Consider the following 22,002-nt stretch of genomic DNA (forward strand, 5'->3'; position numbering starts at 1 on the left):
GACCGCGTAATCCCTCCAGCCACTTACCTTGAAAATGCTGCTGTGAAAACTGACATAGTTATATGGAATAAGTCAGAAAGAGTGGCAACCTTGGTTGAAGTGAGTGTCCCTAATGATGGAGGTCTAAACAAAGCTGAAAGAGAGAAACAGACCAAATATCAAGGTCTCATGTATGATATGAAAAGAAACTGGAATCTTAGGGAGATGTAAATCATACCAGTTATTGTAGGTGCTACAGGGCTTAAGAAGAAGAACCTTAAGTCCTACCTAACTAATATTCCTGGTGAACCAAGTGCAAAAGAGATCCAGACAATTGCACTTAAGGGAACAGCGATGATACTAAAAAGAGCTCTCGGTTGGTTTCAATAAAAAGCAACGGGAATGTTGGCAGCTGGTTTGGCTGCCCCATACCCAGTATTATAATCTTCAAAGGAAGAAAATGAATAAAAAGTAAATATGTTTGAGCAGCAGGATCTAAAAAAAAAAACAAAGAAAGAAATAGATTACTGTGAATTATGGATTATAACCTACAGGAATGTCCTAAGAGTGGAGTTGATCAACAAGATCTCTGTTCACATTACATTTAAATTTCCGCCTCTTAGTATAGTCAGGAAATCAGAGAACAGGGAAGGAATCCCAAAGCCTAGCAATTCCAGGAAGGAAGCTGTTAGAATAAATTAAAAAAAAAATCCATCATTTGATGACCTCTATAGTGAACGATGTGATTTTGCCGATTTTTAAGTCGTTTGTGATTATTTACCTCTGCTGAGAACCAGTTCACAGGGATACAAAATTGCGGTGATTGCACAGGGATTAGGGCTTGGTAGACAGTGCGGAACCTATTGGATTAGAGGCGTTTTATACCCTGTCTAATAGGTGGAGAGACTAGTGGTTGGTGCGCCAGCCCAGATATAGCAACAAGTCTCCATTCATGGACGAATGGCAGCTTTGTGGAGATATAGGATAGTGGCAGGTGTGCGAAGTTTTTAGCACGGTAGACTGAGCCCACCTTATTTGCAGCAACCTTGGCAATGCCTTCTATTGTAATTGTCCCAATTCATGTTGCCTCTGATGATCTTTCTCTGATAATGATCTTTCTCTGCTATGGTGCTATTAGCCATGACGATTCAATAACATTTTTAGACAACTCGTATCTGTGTGAAAATAAACGCTTGAACAAAACTTGAATTACGCACTGATATTGTTGAAATAAATATCATACCGCCTTCCTCCCCCATTTCTCTCTCTCCCTCTCTCTCTCTTTCTCTCTCTCTCTCTCTCTCTCTCTCTCTCTGTCTCTATCTCTCTCTCTATTAGTTATGAATAAAATAATATGTATTATATAAATCGACTACAATGAATATTTTAAAATCGATATTACGTTCTGCCATCAAGCAACAAAAAAGGGTTGATTTGCCGTAAGAGAAAAAGCATACCAAACAAAGAAAAAGTGAAAATTCTTAACAACATTGAATTTTTTTTAAATATTGTAATGTTATCGACTACCGGGGGCAACGCCAAGTAACGTAAATGATTATTACTATGATTGTTGTTATTTGAAATCTAAATGTTTTGTCAGCTAAAATATGTATCAGGAATGTTAACTTGGTAAAATGGAATGTTAGGATAAACAGGAATTTTAATTTTCATAAATAACTAGTAAATACGTGACAAAGATCAGGTGATTGATTCTTTAGTGCTACGTTGCAGTGATGGCGTAGTTAGAAAAAAGGAGTTTAAGATATACACGTAGAGTTAGAGAGAACAGACGGGTTCGAGTTAGTGAACAGACCAGTTAACAGTTTGAGGGGGACTAGTCGGGTTGGAGAGTTGGACATATAGCAAGATGTGAAACCAGAAGAAATGTGTAACTCTAAAGACGAGGAGGACATCAGGAAATAAAGTTGCATAAAATAACCCGAGTGTCGATTGTCGTTCTCCAGGAAATCTTTTTGCAGCTTTCAGACCGTTAGTCAAAACTAACCAACCGAAGAAGGTATGTGCAACCTTTTTGGCTTGAAAATCCCCCCAAATCTGTCATCTTCATCCTCTGTCCCATCGACGAAATGTTGCATCCCTCTCTCTGTTCTACAAGTATTTTGATGATGAATGCTCCGACGAACTACAAGCACTTGTACCCCCTCGACGCAAATACCCTCGATAAACCCGACAAGCAGCAAGATCCCACCCCTTCACAGTTAAGATCCTTAGATGTAAGAAAGCCTTCTACTCCGATAGTTTCTTCCCCAGAACTGCTAGACTTGGGAACTCCCTTTTTTTTTTATTTGTTTTGTTTGTACTGACATGCAGAAGTTCAAATGTAATGTGAACACACATCTTGCTTCTCAACTCCCTCTATAGTATCCCTGCAATGTATGTCCATGATGGTAGCCCCCTACATCAAAGTGTCACTTTGCCTTGTTTGGAGTGAAAATAGAAATTAAAAAAAAGAATAATGTTTACTTTACCCGGAACTACTTGTAAATTATTATATGTTCGCGTTTGTTGAACTGTTTGTTGGACAGTATATCAGATGCCTCCGTTCAGTCTCGAAAGACAAAGGATACCCCCTGTAAGGGCAGCTGCGTGTGTAATTGTGTGGCAAGGGTTGCGCAATCCTCAACGACGCCTCTCCTCGCGGAGAGCACATACAGTACCTGGAACAGTATATACTCTAATCAATATGTGCGCACACACACTAGACGCCATCAGATGTATCGACAAGTATGCAATCTAGAGACGATACGAACGGTGATACAAGCATATATGAACACTAGACGATCATAAATACGTTACGTATGTACGTGTTATATACTCGGCATATAGCATAACTTAACACGTGTTAGAGACACTCGTAAATATATACACGTGTTATATAGTCTGGGTATATAAACAATACATTTATGAAATTTATTCATATGTTTATTTCACACGAGTTATGGCGATCCCTATTGTCGAAAAAAGGTTCAATTCTCGCTCGAGGTAAAATAGAAATTTTATTTGAAGATAAACGTTGAAATTTCAATTGAAGCGACAGCTTTTAGAGAAACGGAACAACAACCGTGCACATCAATTAGTAAGGTGCGGACGATTAATCGGAATCGTGATATTGAAAAAATCGGAACTTTGTGGAGTATCAGAATCGGAAAAAGATATGCTTATTTTCCGATGGCCAAAACGATTCTTTTTATTGTTTCATTGCTGATAGTAACAATAAAATAAATATGCATAGATTTTTAAACTACCAGTAACATCTAGATCTATCTTCCCCGACAAATGTTTTTATTTGCATTTCCGAAAATACGGGCACATATTACGTACGACCCCTAGCCCCCCCCCCAAAAAAAAAATAGATAAAAAAAAAAAGAAATGACTATATGGCTAAATATTTTGAGATTTAAAAAAATATTAGACTCGGTAATTGTATCGGAATCGAAAATTTAGAACGGAATCGGTAATTGTATCGGAATCGGGTCAAAAAAATATCGTTCCATCACTAATAATTGGACAATTTTACTAAAGCGAGTAATAAGATAAATAATGGATTACAAACTGTTATGGGCATTTCCGAACACATTCTTTTACGCGAACCGATCTAACGTGAAGTGGGTTCTTTTAACAGGTGCGCACACTTCGGCCTCAACAGTAGCTGACTCTTTCTGACGTAGGAGGATTGACCTCACTCGCGACAATATTCTTGGGCCAGTGTTGTAACTCAGTTAACTGTTGACCGACGTCAGCCTTAGTGGTCAAAATAGGGGGAAAAAAGTAGGGAGCTCTAAACGTTTTAGTTTATACAGAGTGGTTCACGTGCTCTCTTAAGAAAGCACTGTTTCGCCATACCATTTTGCCAATCCTTGTAACTCTTAAAGAAACAAGGGGAGACAACCACATAAACCATTCTATGAATGTCTTATAAATTACAATATAGCCAAAAACGATTCATAAAAGTTGCGAAATAAATTTCTTATCTGGAACGATCATTAAAGAGAAGTTTGAAAATCACGGATAACAATTTAAATGTTTCGGTCGTCATGAATATTTGTTTACCACGGCGATAAATCAGAGACTAAACCTTAGCCTAACACACACAACAAAAATTCCTCTAGAAACAAATAATAGAGCAATAAACATGTTATTTGCTTTCGCTAGTATACCACAGTTCCATTTCAATCACTATCAAAGAGATTATCCGTTAACAAATATTCAGTTTAAATACGTTTCCCCGACAGTGTCTTGTAATCGTGATAGAAATTCAGCTACTATTTTTTCTAACCAGCTGGATTCGCCCTCTCGCTTTCGTTCCGCAATTTAATCCTTATTCATGACAAGAAAATTTATCTATAAGTGAAAAAAAGAGAAGACTAATCAATACGGAGACAAAACTAATTAAGATAAAGATCAATTTTAATTACTACTAATAAAAATATTACTCCTATCAATAATACTACTACTATGGCTACTACTACTACTACTACTAATAATAATAATAATAATAATAATAACAACAACAACAACAAAAATAATAATAATGTCATGGGTGTGCTGTTGTTGTTGTTTTTTTCTATTTCAGGTGTAGAGAGACTATGAATAGAATTACGGCTAAGTGTCGTAGCAGTCATGCTGGTAGACATTATTTTACCCTTCACCAGACTATCCATGGAGTATGCAAGTACCTCCACTGGACCATCTGTAAAAAATTAAACATCCAGTGTAGCAGCAAGTCCTGGGAACATCAACCTGAAAGAACAGTTGGAAATGACTTATATACCATACATTACGACCATGTAATCCCTACAGCCACCTACCTTGAAAATGCTGCTGTGAAACCTGACATAGTTATATGGAATAAGTCAGAGAGAGTTGCAACCTTGATTGAAGTGAGTGTTCCTAATGATGGCGGTCTTAACAGAGCTGAAAGAGAGAAACAGACCAAATACCAAGGTCTCATGTATGATATGAAAAGAAACTGGAACCTAAAGGGGATATCAATCATACTAGTTATTATAGGTGCTACAGGACTTATGAAGAAGAACCTGAAGTCCTACCTAACTAATATTCCTGGTGAACCAAGTGCAAAAGAGATTCAGACAATTGCACTTAAGGGAACAGCGAGGATACTAAAAAGAGCTCTCGGTTGGTTTCAAAGGAAGAAAAAAAAAGTGAAATCACCTTTTTCTTTACCCTATTCCCTCTGCTTCACTTTTTGTTATCAAGTAACTCTTTTTAAAAAGTGTTTTTTTTTTAATATTTTTTATTAACTACTTGATCTTATTATAAGCTCTATTTCCTATTTGGTTTTATCGAGCTTTTACATCTGGTTGAGATTACTTTATACATATTAACTCTTCAATATTTATAATATGCTTTGAGTTTTCCATCTTGGATTATTTTGGTAAACTTAACTGTAATCCTTATTATATATATATATATATATATATATATATATATATATATATATATATATATATATATAATTATTTACTGTAATAATTAAATACCTACAGACACTAGTGTTTCATCTGTTCGGGAATGTTCAATTCAGTGTAGATTCGAACCCGGCAACACAAGCCATCTCTGACTTGATAAGCAAAGACCGTATCCATTCGGCCACCATTAACCGCGTGAAACAACGTTGAATTAAAAAATGTTATTTTTAAATGTTTTTAACGTCAGTCACAGTGATCTAATCGTTATACTATGATCTATGCACAACAGCTAAATTGACCGACTTAATTCAACTGAAAGTGCTCCACGATAAGAAACGAATTTCTTAAAGGGGCTGACATAGTTATTTACTATAATAATTATTAAATACCTACAAACACTAGTGTTTCATCCTTTCGGGAATCTTCAGTGCAGGGTGTCACGATTAACACGTCGAGAGATTCGACCGTTCGCATATTTTTCCCGATTTCGATACAATTACCGATTCTGATTCCGATTCTTTATAAATATCTAAATATTTAATTACAACATTGTTTTTTTTTATTCATCGATTCCCGTATAAACGCATGTTAAATTTTCAGATATTTTGCTCAAACATAAAAACACACTTGTAGTGATGATACATAGCTTTAACTTTACTGGTAGTTTAAAATCAATATATACCTATTATTTTTTTATTCTTAGCTGCAGTCGAAGATGTTGTTTTAACGAAAATCAAATACAAAATAAGACAATAAGAGGAATCGTTTTTGGCATCGGGAAATAATTGCATTTTTTTTTCTGATTCCGATACCGCTTCCAATACTCCAAAATGTTCCGATTTTTCCGATTCCCGATTCCGATTCCAATTAATATAATATAATTAAATTAAAATAGCAGGGACGCTCGGCATAGCCTGGCCGTAAAATATACTTAAATATATTTTAATTTATGCAGATTTCCTATATATTACTATAAGAGTCAATTTTCGATCCATTCTTGTATATTATGAAGTTGTGATTTCAAAAATAAAATATGCATCCATATGGCTTGGGTGCATCAGCTTGAATCGAAACCGAAACACAAAATTTATGAAGAATTCTTGGTAAAATTATTTACTACAAGAAATGGAAAGGTATAAAAATTAAACGAAAGACACTCGGAAGAAAAATAAATAAATGTTACACAGAAAATAACACACAAGTTATCGCATTAATATATAGATTAAAACATTTTATGCATCAAAACAAGTTTTTCATGAAACTATTTTAGTTAAAATAATGCTGTAATAAAAATAATTTATTAAGAAAAAGGAACTGTCATTTAATCCCCATACACAACTCTCTTGAGTCGATATTATAAATGACAGTGAAAAGCAAGTGAAGTGTATGTACGGGACGGCTGGAAATAAATGCCGAGATAAGCGGAGAGTACATACAACGCTTAGAATTCCCAAATGGTCACCCCTCTGATACTAATTAGGCTTAACGTTGCTTAACTTCGGTGATATATATATAAATATATATATATATATATATATATATATTAGAGTTAATGTTTTTATAAAAAATATTTTATGTACAAAACCAATTTCGTTTCGCTGATAACGTGTGTCTTTTTTCATGAAGTTCGAGGTTTCATAACAGATAGGAATCTTGGCTTTTCTTTACATGAATATGTTGTAGTAGTATCAATAATATTTTAATTAACGAAAACATCAGCGTCTGTCATTCAAACAATAAAAAATTAAAAAAATATAAACAATGAAAAAAAAAAACAACTGCTCAGTTTTTGTCCCAAATATTTTAAATTACAAAACTTATAGCGTCCGCTGGCCGATAGATTTGTGTTATCGTTTTTTTACTACGGAATAACTTAAAATAAATTATTTCTTAACAACTTTTGCATTTACCAGAGATATAAAACCGTAAATTTTATAGAATTAAAAATAAATATAGCGGTGAGAACACGCTAATCAAATGCTACCTGGAGCGTTCGTAAATGTGTATTCCGAAATTAATGTCTATTCCCGAATTAAATTTCAACCAATGAAATTTGCCGGAAAGCGTGAGACACAAAAGAACATACACGCTATTGTATTAATATATAAACTAGCGGGACCTGTGGAAATTCCACAGGGGACTCATTCATATGTAATATATTGATGTTGCCAGTCTGTAGATTTTCAGTGTAAATAGAAACGTTTCGATATTATTGTAGTTTTTTTTTTTTTGTTAAAACTGCAAAAGTATTTATCTAAGCTAGCATGAACGCCCGGCAAAGTCCGATCGTAAAGTACGCTTAAATATGATTTTTATAAATCTCACAGATTTCGTATATATCATTATAGAGTTAATGCTCTATCGATTCTTATATATTATAAAGCTATTAATTATATCTATATATCCTTATATATTATAAAGCTATAAATTATATCTATATGACTTGGGTGTATTAGCTTGAACCGTAACCGAAACAAAAACTTATGAATATATATATATATATATATATATATATATATATATATATATAACTTGAGTTCCTTCAGCCATAATCGAAACCGAAACACAAAACTTATGAAGAATTCTTGATAAAATCAAGAAACAGACGAACATAACAATTAAACAAACAGGACACACAAAAGAAAACACACAAAAGAACACGCTATCGTATTAAATATATAGATATGTGTACTCCCTTTAAGTTTACAGCATTATAAAAATTGCAAACTTAAAATGTTTTTTGGAATTCTTAATACACACAAATATATATATATATGTGTGTGTGTGTGTGTGTGTGTGTGTTTTAAATATTAAATATTTGTTTTTGCAAATATATGCATATGATGAGAATAAAGTAAATAGTATTCCAAAAAATAGAGAAATAAAAAGGAACAAACTGAGTTATGTGTTCATCAAAGTTTCGTCTTAATTTCGAGATTCATCCCGAAGAAATATCAAAATAATGACGCCACGTTGATGAACACATGGCTTGTTTTGTTCCTTTTTATTTCTACACACACACACACACACACACACACACACATATATATATATATATATATATATATATATATATATATGTACGTATATGTGTATATATGTGTGCAATCATCATATATATTTATATATGTACGTATATATATGCATACGTATGTACATATGTACGTATATATTTATATATATTATTTATTTATTTGTCAGGTCATGTCATGTGCTACTGGTACCATGTAACCCAGTACTACCTGCCTCATGGTCGGGTCACCGGCGACTAAACTGGTTCCCCCACCAGACTTGTTTGGTGAGGAGGGCAGCTAGTCTCCCTGAAGGATTAAAAACATTCCAAAGGGCGAATGAACTCTTTTTCTGGGTCAACGGCCAACTAGTACCGTGTATATTTGTGTGTGTGTATATGTGTATTGGAGTGGAGAGGGCTCCCGTAAGCCGTGGTGAAGGCAACCTTTCTAGGAGAAGCAAATCTCTGATTTAAAAAACCATAAAGCGGAAGACCATTACCCGCATTTAAGCTGGTCTGCAGTTTAATTTGTTGCTGGCTATCTTGCTCTTGCTTGTTGCTGGATCTCAACATTTTGAACCGAGAGAGAGACTTAGCTGTCGTACAAAGCTAAGACTCTGTAACATCATATTTGTATAGATATTCCCTCAGGCGTTTGGGCTCATGGATTTTAAATGTCTGAGGGAGTGGCACTCGTCTGACAAGACGTTGCAATCATCATCATATATTTATATATATATGTATATATGTATATAATGTATATATGTACGTATATATGTATATAGATGCGTATATGAACGTAAATATGTATATATATGCATATACGTACGTATATATATATATATATATATATATATATATATATATGTATATGTATATGTACGTATATATATATATATATATATATATGTACGGAGATATATATGTATATATATATATATATGTACGGAGATATATGTATATATATATATGTATATATGTACGTATATATATATATATGTCTATATATGTGTATATTTTTACGTATATATGTAATCAACCATCTCAGCAAAAATAACCTTCTTAGTGACACGCAATATGGTTTCCGTTCTGCTATATCTACAGCAGTTGTGCTTACAGTTATATCTCATAGGATTAGCGAATCTCTCGACGGAGGCTACCTTTCTACGGCAATTGCTCTTGACATATCCAAGGCATTTCATAGAGTATGGCATAAAGGTTTCCTTCATAAGATCTCCAGCTACGGTATAGCTGGAAATGTCTTCTCAATTATTAAATCATTTCTCTTTGATAAGTTCATAAGAGTAGTGGTTGATGGGCAGAAATCAGAAGCTCTTAGTATTAATGCTGGAGTCCCTGAGGGGTCCATCATGTGTCCAACTCTCTCTCTGATCTATATTAATGATCTTCCAAATCATATCCTTACATCAATCGTAGACATCTATGCTGATGACACTACTATCTATGGTAGCACATCTAAGACTGCAAACGACCAAGTTCTCTCCGATTCTCTCTCCTCAGATCTTGAGCAAGTGGTACAATGGGGAAAGAGGTGGCTTGTTACTTTTAATGCATCTAAAACGAAGCCTTTTTTTACATCATCAACACTCTGATCCACATCTGGCATCAATTGAAATGAATGGCTCTCGTTTTGGGGAGGCCTCAAGTTTTGACAAGCTTCTGGGCTTGATCTTTACTCCTGATCTGAAATGGAACACATACATTAAATCCGTTGTCAAGGCCGCTGGAAATATGGTCGGATCCTTCTATCAATCCAGTAGATATCTCACTGCTGATGCAATTCTCTATCTATATTAGAGCCAGGTACGTCCAAGGATGGCGTACTGTTGCCACATATGGGCAGCAGCTGCTAGAAATGACTTATCCTGCCTTGACAGAGTTCAAAATAAACTTCGTAGCTTTGCGGAGGATGTCATTTTCTCTTCGCTGCAACCCTTTTCTCACAGAAGAGATGTTGCGAGTTTGTCTCTGCTTTATCGTTATTTTCATGGCTCGGCTGAGCTCCATTCTATGGTCCCCTCTCGCCAAACTTTCACAAGCAGAAAACATTATCACTAATCTCCCCTACTCTTTATCTGTGCCTAAACCTAAACGTAGATTCCATGAGCAAAGCTTCTTTCTTAGAACTGCACACCTGTGGAATTGTCTTCCTTTTTTCTGCTTTCCAGCTGACTACAATATGGTTGTCTTCAAGTCCAACGTAAACAAGTTTTTGATGAGCCGTTCCGTATAAATTAACAAATTTACTGAATCTCCATTACTAACGGTTACTATATTGTCCAATTTATACTGTACACTCTTTAACCCTTATCCTCGAGTGGCCTCTAGGCCTTGATAAGTGGTGATGTCTATGTAAAAAAAAATGTATTTATATATGTCGGGTATGCGGGTATACCTACTACCTCAGGGAGATGCAATCCTCTGCCTTGCATAGTTCCAGGTCACCCTTGGGCAAGGTGTAGTACCTGTTAGCCTCCCTCTCAAGTTCTTCAGGGTTACTATATTGTGAGAACTAGGGATATATAAATACATATGCATGTTTGCTTGCTTATGTGTATGTGTGTGTATATGTCCATCAGCCGGAGAGGTTAAAAATCAGTGATAATAAAACATGCACACTATGCCACTGCTCAGTCATCTCACTATTTCAGTGTGTTACTGTGCAACCAGTCTAAGGGTGCGAGAGGGTAAAATATGTGTAGCATAAGCATGTTATGTCGCGATTGTTATGTGCAGATATCTTTCGAAGAAAAAAAAAAAGAAAAGTCCTATGTCGATAGGTGAATGGCGACGTGTACAGGATTAGCGGGCTGGAAGTGCATAGCTGCAAATCTGCACTAGGCGGCCAGTGATTTATCTAACATCGTCGACTAAATCGCTTACAGGGTGGAAGCAACTTCGGTGGATGGTCTGGCAGCTGAGCAGCCTTTTTTTAGGGATACACTGCTCACCCATGAATTTGGGTAGGGTCTAGAAAAGGTTACGTATAAATTGTCTACCCTTTTATTAGCTGGTCGGTTTCCTGCGGTCGGCGGCTGCTCTATATTTGCACAATAGACAAGATAAAGTTGAAAAAAAATAATAAACAAGGAAAATCAAAATTTTATCAGGAGAGGAATAACCTAACTGTTGCTACGTGGAATGTGAGAACTTTGCTAGATGTCCTGGATAGTGAAAGACCTGAGCGTAGGACAGCTATTGTTGCAAGAGAGCTCGCTAGGTATAGCATAGACATTGCGGGATTGTCTGAAACACGATTGGTGGAAGTGGGCTCGGGATACACCTTTTTTGGGGAAAGGAAACCCATCGGGGCTGAGACCGGAAGGTGAAATTGGCTTTGCAGTGCGTTCTGATTTGGTGAAGAGGATTGAATAGCCAATCTGTGTAAGTGACAGAATTATAATGATGCCCTTCCCTCTTGCACACAGTAGGCATATGACAATTTTATCTGTGTATGCCCCTACCATGGGGCATGATGAAGACACCATCACAGCGTTTTGCCGAGATCTCAATCGTACCATTTCCTCTATTCCTTTATCTGAGAAGATCTTACTCATGGTTGATTTAAATGCAAGGGTTGGCAAGGATCATCACACCTGGGACTCACTCGTCCGGCTTGGTGTGGGTAAGGTCAACAGAAATGGTCTGCATCTTCTCCATCTATGCACTCAGTTTGACCTTGCTATCTGTAACACTTTCTTCAGCCACAAGGAGGTTCATAGGTTTACTTGGACCCATCCTCGTTCAAAACAAGGTCACTTGACTGATTACATTATTTCCAGGAAGGCAGATCTACAGGCCGTCTATAGTGTGCGTGTTATGCGTGGAACTGAATGCGGCACAGATCACTTTGTGGTACGCGGGAAGTTGAAAATCTGTATAAGTAAGAAATGTAGGTCAGGTGGTGTTAAGATTCCCAGGCGGGTTGATGTGTCCAAGCTGGATGATCCAAGTGTACGTGAAAAACTTCGATCTGTAGTTAATTCTGCTGATTTTGATGAGTCATGGGCGCATTTTAAAAATACACTCTATGAAATAAGTGTAGATGTTCTTGGCTTCCGCAAATCTAAACATCAGGATTGGTTTAATGATAATGATTCTGAAATTACTCAACGTGCTAAAAATGAGTTTCATCATAAAATTTGGTCTGCCTCTCATGGAGGTCGAGAGTCCCTCCAACAGTCAAAGCAAACAAGGGTCTTCTCCAAAGCGATTCCGCTAAATGAAGAATCAGTGCTGGGCTAAACTCGCCAACCAAATCCAGATGGCTTTTGATCGTAAAGACTTCAAACGCATGTACCATTTGCTTAAAAAAGGTTTTGGTCCTCAAACACTATCTACATCTCCCCTACTCGCAAGTTATGGAATTGCGCTTATAAAGGATCCTAACAAGATTCTCCTTCGTTGGACCGAGCATTATTCTGATCTCTTTGACAACCCCTCTAATGTTGATGAGGACGTCATCAATGAATTTTTATCACAACAGAAACTTATCCATGAAATGTCTGAGTTCCCATCTGAGAATGAAATTAGAGATATAATTCAAACGAGAGATTGCCAAAGCGCCTGTTCTATAGTGAAATTACACAAGGAAAGCGTCCAAAACATAAACCTAGGAAACGCTTTAGGGATAACATCAAAGATAATCTAAAAGCTCTTGGAATTGACGTTCATATTTGTACGTATATACATATGAGTATATGTACATATGTATATGTGTACGTATATATATGTATATATGTACATATGTAAATATGTACGTATATATATATATGTACGTATATATATGTATATACGTACGTACATATATATGTATATATGTACGTATATGTATATATGTACGTATATATATGTATATATGTAAGTATATATATATATAAATGTATATATGTACGTACATATATGTATACGTATATATATATGCATGTACATATGTACGTATATATATGTGTATGTGTACGTATCTATATGTATATAAGTACGAGGATATATACGTATATATATTGCATATACAGGGTGACCCCCAAAAAACAGAGGACATTCAATTGTTTTTCTGGGCATTTTACAGTCAACGGAGAAAAAAGGCCAAAGACCCTAGTGTTTTGATGTGATGTTTTGAATATAATAAATTAGTTATAACCAAAGTTTCATTTCATTCGGACAAAACGCGAAGAAACGGGGATTAATTAGAGTTGGGAGACTTTTTTGGGGTGTCACCCTGTATATGCATATATATACGTACGTACATATATGCGTATATATATATAAGTATATATATATATATATAAATATATATATATATATACGTATGTATATATGTACGTATGGATATATGTACGTATAGATATATGTATGTGTGTGTATATATATATATATATATATATATATATATATATATATATATATATATATATATATATATATATATATGCGCAGTTTTTGTTGTTGAGTTTTTAAAATATATAACGGTTTATGTCTTCATCTTGGAGATCCGGTGTTCTCTTAGAAAGTCGCCCGCTTTTTATTTGGACGTATTTATTTATTTTATTTATTTATTTATCTTTAAAAACAATAATGTAAGTACACGCGGGTTTCGGGGTCCCTCTTCAGCGTTGATTGACTGTTGTTAGAACTCAAATATATATATATATATATATATATATATATATATATATATATATATATATATATATATATATATATAATGAACGGCATAATCGCGTTGATAAACCTGTCCTCGTCGGATCACGTAAGTAAAGCAACGTTAAGCCTGATTAGTATCAGATGGGTGACCATTCGGGAATTGTAGACGTTGTATGTACTCTCCGCTTATCTCGGCATTTTTTCCAGTCGTCCTATACATACACTTCACTTGCTTTTCACTGTCATTTATAATGTCGACACCAGAGAGTTGTGTATGGAGATTGCGAACCACCTGCAACAAAGAAAATGTCATTCGCAGGCACCCCTCCGGTGGTATGCACAGTCTGTCAAAGACTGAAGACGATTAATATATATATATATATATATATATACATATATATATATATATATATACGTGTATATATATATATATATATCTATATAAGTATGCATATATACGTGTATATATATATATATATATATCTATATAAGTATGCATATATACGTGTATATATATTTACGTATAGATATATACGTGTATATGTACATCTATATACGTATATATACGTGTGTATATATATATATATCTATATACATGTGTATATGTATATATATATGCGTATATATATACGTGTATATATATATACGTACATAGATATATATACCGATATATATATACGTATATAGATATTTACCTATACATATATATTTTACGTACATAGATATATATACCGATATATATATATACGTATATAGATATGTACCTATACATATATATTTTACGTATATAGATATATACCTATATATATCCGTATATATACCTATATATATGCATATATATATACGTATATATATATGCGTGTATGTATATAGATATATATATATACGTATATAGATACGTGTAAATATATATACGTATATAGATACGTTTATATATATATGTGCATATATACATGTGTGTAAATACGCTTTTTATATACGTATATATATGTATATATATACACATATATACGTATATATATGTATATATATACGTATGTACATACCTATATATAACAGTATATATATTCGTATATATAGATAAATATATACGTATATATACATATATATATATATATATATATATATATATATATATATAGGGATGTATTTATTTACGCATATGTATATATAAACACATGTATATATATATACGTATATATATAAACACATGTATATATATACGTATATATATAAACACATGTATATATATATATATATACGTATATATACGCATATATATAAGTATATATACGTATATAGATTCGTATATATACACGTGTATATGTGTCCGGTCATGTCATATGCTACTGGTACCATGTAACCCAGTACTACCTGCCTCATAGCCAGGTCACCGGCGACTAAACTGGTTCCTCCACCAGATTGTTTATTGAGGAGGACGGCTAGTCTCCCTTAACTATTAAAAACAAGACCTTCCAAAGGGCGAATGAACTCTTTTCATGGGTCGACGGCCAACTAGCACCGTGTATGTTTGTGTGTATGTATGTTTGTGTTCGGGTGTCGAGGGCTCCCGTAAGCCGCGGTGATGGCAACCTTTCTAGGAGAAGCAAATCCCCGATTTAAAAAAAAACATAAAGCGGGAGACCAGTGGCCGAATTAGCTGGTCTGCAGTTTAACTTGTTGCTGGTTATCTTGCTCTTGCTTATTGCTGGATCACAACATTTTGAACCGAGCGAGAGAGAGAGATTAGCTGTCGAACAACGCTAAGACTCTGTAACATAATCTGTGTATAGATACTCCCCCATGCATTTGTCTATTAAAATTGTCCTGTTACGATGAAAGTCATTTTTGGGCTCATGGACTTAAAGTGTCTGAGGGAGTGGCACTCGACTAACAAGACGTTGCAATCATCAGATATATACGTATGCGTATATACACATATCTTTATATACATATGTATGTATATATATATATACATATGTATATATACGTATGTATATATACGTATATATATACGTATATATACCTATACATACGTATATATATATATGTATATACGTACGTATTTATACGTATATACGTATGTATACGTATATGTATATTTATATACACACGTATCTATACATATGTATATATATACGTATATATATATATAAATATATATATATATTCGTATATATATCCATATATATGCGTATATATTCGTATACTATATAGGTATCTATATACATAGATATATACGTATATATATACGTATATATATATATGTATATATGTACGTATACATATATGTATATATATAAGTATATGTATATACGTATATATGCGTATGTGTGTATATATATAAATATACGTATATATACATATGTATATATACATATGTATATACATATACGTATACATACGTATATTTATATATACGTATATAAATACGTATGTATACGTATATGTATGTGCATATATATATATATACGTGTATATTAGGCACCGCCAAAAATGGCCGCAAAATCAAGTTGTTGTTGTTTTTTAAAACTAAATTACATTTATTAAAATCCATTATTTCTGAGTAACATTTTTTTTTTCCAGAAAGATAAAACCCTGAATTTTATCATATAGAAAACAGAATAATGTAAAACTTTTTCTACTATTTTTAATTCAATTTTAAATGTTAAATTTTCCCAAAAAGTTAACAATTGACATTTTTTGTCTTGCACAAAAAACGTACTTAAATATTAAAAAAAAAGGGTTTTTGAAATAATTAATTAATTTATTTATTGTCTAACTAAGATTTAGGATTATTTTCTAAGAGAATATGCAAAAATATTATAATATAAGTACCTGAATTTCAAATAATTCCACTTATTCATATAGGTAACCAGATATTTCGCGTCGACGTAGAGTTCAGATCGACTCTGTTTACGTTTTCGTTTTTATGAAGAAAACTATGGAAGACCAAACAGACCAAAAAAACTTATTTTTCAGTGACGAAAATTTCAATGTATTATTAAGCTGAGGCTGGCCAGTACCAGATGGGTGACCATTTGTATGAGTTTGGTTTTTAATGTGTATGTGTGTGGGGGCCAGGCTCCCCAAAATGGGGGGGGGGGCAATTTAAAGCAGAATAAAAAAATATTATTTCAGCGCGTTTGGTCCACTGTAGTCGAAAGGCGGCAAACGTTTTCAAACGGGATCGAAAAAAATTATGCTATTTTTAACGCAAAGGGCACAATATTTATCGAATTTTTTTTTTTTTTGTATCGATTATTCAAAGCATGCCCTGTTTAATAATGGTCATGCATTATTCGGCTCGCTAAAAAAAAATTGTTAATTTATTTATCAAAAATTTTAAAATGGCTTTTTTCGTATAAATATTAAAAAAATTTTTTTTTTGTTTTGTTTAACTTAAATTAATTAATTTACTTAACATATTCACCGAATTTCACACTTCAAAACTCAAAAGCGGGATAATTAAACACAATCGAAGTTCTGATATTCAGACGTCAAAATAAGGTATGCAAACAATTTTTTTTTTTTTGAATCTATAATTCTATCCCTTACAACAACACAATATGTTTTGTTCAGTTTCAGATGATTATTTTAAGCATATTTGTTCCCACTTCAAAACAAGGGGGGTTTTGTAAGCAAAATAATATATATATATATATATCGTTTATGAAAAATAAGTACACTGTTATAAAGTTCATTCATCTCCTAATAATCGCTGAAAATTTCGTATTGATCGGATAATTACCTGATTTTTAGTAGATTTTTAAAAAGACGGTCACTCAAAAAGTACTGACCTGCCCACCCCAGTTTTGGCGGTGCCTAGTGTATATACATATAAATACGGATATATTGGCATATTTATATGCATATATACGTATATATACATACATATATATACGTATATATATATACGTACATATATTTACGTATATATATACGTATATTTACGTATATATATGTATGTATATATATACTTATATATAGGCATATACATATACGTATATATATACATATATATATTTATATATACGTATATGTATATATACGTATATATATGTATATATATACGTATCTAAATACGTATATATATACGTATATATACGGATATATTTGTATATATATACATATATATATACGTGTATATGTACGTATATGTATACGTATATATATACGTATATATATACGTATTTACGTATATACGTATGTATATTCTTATATATATACGTATATGTATACGTATATATATACGTATATATATACGTGTTTACGTATATACGTATGTATATTCTTATATATATACGTATATATACGTATACATATACGTATATGTACGTATATATATATATATATATATATATATATATATATATATATATATATATATATATATATACATGTACTTGTATGTAATATACTGAGTTGGGCTTTTCCATGGTTACCACAAAGGTAAATGTTTCATTTTTTCCTTTTTTCTTATTTTTTTCTTTCTTTTTCTTTCTCTTCAAAAATTCTCTATTGTCAAAAGTGTTTTTATTCATAAACGTATATATATATATATATGTATTTATATATATATATACGTATATATACGTATATATATACGTATATATTCGTATATATATATATATACGTATACATATATATACGTATATATACGTATATATATACGGATATATTTGAGTGTGTGTATATACATATACGTATATATACACGTATATATACGTATATATATATATACACAAATATATCCGTATATATACGTATATATACGTGTATGTATACGTATATATACGTATATATACGTATATATATATGCGTATATATATACGTATTTATGTGTATACGTATGTATATTCTTATGTGTATGTATATTCTTATATATATATATATATATATATATATATATATATATATATATAAGGTAAAATTAAAAGCCAAGAACAATGCGAGATTTTTTTTTATATGGAGTAAAATTAAATGAAAACAAAAGAAATAAATTTCTTTTTATTTGTTGTTTGTTTTTTCTTTTTCACACAAATTTTAACTCTAAACAACAGTAAATTTTTTTCTGTTGTATTCAATGTCTACTCTTGAAAAAGGACTAATAGGTCTGAAATATATTGAGATTTATAACACCATTGAATACAACAGAAAAAAAATTTACTGTTGTTTAGAGTTAAAATTTGTTTAGAGTTAAAATTTGTGTGAAAAAGAAAAAACAAACAACAAAAAAAGAAATTTATTTCTTTTGTTTTCATTTAATTTTACTCTATATAAAAAAATCTCGCATTGTTCTTTGCTTTTAATTTTACCTTATAATTTTCTTCAACAATGCTTTAAGCAAACTACAATCTACTTATATATATATATATATATATATATATATATATATATATATATATATATATATATATATATATATATATATATATATATACTGAGTTGAGCTTTTCCATGGTTACCGCAAAGGTAAATGTTTCCCACATGCTTTTTCCGTTAGGGAATTTTCTCGTTTTTTCTTTTTCTTTTCTTTCGTTTTCTTTCTCTTTAAAAATGCTCTATTGTCAAAAGTGTTTTTATTCATGAAGAAATGCTGATTTTTGAAAATTTTCAAACGGTATAATGTTTGAAATCGTCGAACTGGACATGGAAACTTGTAATGTAAAGTGGAATACACTTTTTGTTGCCATCAACACCTTTTTTGGAAGTCTTGATTTTGCTTACACAGTATATATATTCATTTATGTATATACAAGTATATATGTACATATATAACATAAATACATTATATTATATGCATATCTTATATTAGAAACCAAGCGACTCCTAAAAAAATTTAAATATTGAATATTTCTCATTTGAAATAAAGGTTATCGATTTACAACAACATTCTATTAGAAATTGAGCACTCCTTCAAAATCTTTAATCTTTAATTGTTTGCGCTTTGTTTTTAAATTTGTTAGTTTGTAATCGCTAATAATCCGCTCACTTTCGAAATTTGACCCGAATCCTCGGGATTTTTCGTCAATTATTGTTAGGGCTCGATTGGCAATCATGTTGACGCCGAACATTGTTCAAATATTGAAACGCTAAATCGGCATGTTTGTTTATTTTTTACTTTTTGTTAACAAAAATGTAATTTTTCAATTATTTCTTGGATGATGTGGTGGTTTTTTTCTGTTATCTTCATAACGTCTCTTGGCAAATAATAATTTGTAAATTCTTTGGAAAAAAAAAACCTTTCTGTATATTCACGGTTTTCATAAAAATGTTCATCTTTTCTCATAAAATGTTTTTTGCAAAAAAAAAAAAAAATATTTACTGCCAATTTCTTTTAGAAAACTTAAAAAATGTAAGTTTTCTTGATAAAACCTTTCACCTTACAATTTACAGTAAAAAAAATCATCTTTTCTAGACAAAAAAAAAAACAATATATAAACACACACAGACACACAGATATATATATATATATATATATATATATATATATATATATATATATATATTCAGTAAATATACAGTAGTTTATTATTTATCATTTATTGTAATTCTATTTTTTCCGGTTTGTTTTGATATGACTTTTCTCGGCTTAATCTGCTTACTGCCAGTCGAGCCCGAACCATAATTTACGAAAAATCTCGAGGACCCCTGTTGAATTCTGCAAGGGTACCAAAGAACATATATATATATATTTTTTTTTTTTTTGCAAAGGAGTCACCACTTACCAAGTTCCGGGGGCCACTCGAAGATAAGGGTTAAAAAGCGTACAGTGATCAATTGGACAATGTCGTCATAATTGTTAGTAGTGGAAATTTGGTAAATTGGATTACTAAAGGGAAACGAAAGAACTTGTTTACATTGGACTTGAAGACATCCGTATTAGAGTAAGCTGGAAAGCAAGCAAAAGGAAGAGAGTTCCACGGGTGTGCAGTTCTAAGAAAGAAACTTTGTTCATGGAATCTACGATTAGGTTTAGGCACAGATAAAGAGTGGGGAAATTATTGATAGTGTTTTCAGCTAGACGGGTGTTTCTCGTGAACGTTTGGCGAGGGGGGAACCATAGATTGGAGCTCAGACGAGCACTTGCCATGAAAATAACGATAAAGCAGAGACAGGTTCGCAAGGTCTCTTCTGTGAGAAAGAGGTTGCAGGGAAGAGAAAAGGGATTCCCCCACTAAGCTACGAAGTCTGTTTTGAACTCTGTCAAGGTAGGATAAGGTCTTTCTATATACTCCTGCCCAGATGTGACAATATTACTCCATTCTTGAAGGTACCTGGCCTTTATATAGGTTGCATCAGCAGTGAGATATCTACTGGATCGATTTTCCCAGCGACCTTGGCAATAGAGTTGATGTACATCTTCCATTTTAGATCAGGGGTCACGGTCAAGCCCAGGAGCTTGTCAAAACATGGAGCCTCCTAAAGATGAGAGCCATGCATTTCAATTGGTGCCAGATGGGGATCAGAATGTTGATGATGTAGACAGAAGTTTGGTTTTAGATGCATTAAAAATAGCCAACCACTTCTTTCCCCACTGTACAACATGCTGAAGATCAGAGGAGAGAGAATCAGAGAGAACTTGGTCGTTAAAAAACTTTGATGTGCTTCCGTAGATGGTAGTGTCATCAGCATAAATGTCTATGAATGATCTAATGATGTGATTTGGAAGATCATTAATGTATCTTAGGAAGAGAGTTGGGCCCATGATGAACCCCTGAAAGACTCCAGCATTAATACTATGGGCTTCTGATTTCTGTCCATTAATCACTACTCTTATGGACCTATCAGAGAGAAATGATTTAATAATTGAAAAGACATTTCCAGCTATACCGTAACTGGAGATTTTGTGAAGTAAACCTTTATGCCATACTCTCTCAAAGGCCTTTGATA

The sequence above is a fragment of the Euprymna scolopes genome, chromosome 7, assembly GCF_053919585.1.
Source record: "Euprymna scolopes isolate OS-2025 chromosome 7, ASM5391958v1, whole genome shotgun sequence".
NCBI lineage: Eukaryota > Metazoa > Mollusca > Cephalopoda > Sepiida > Sepiolidae > Euprymna > Euprymna scolopes.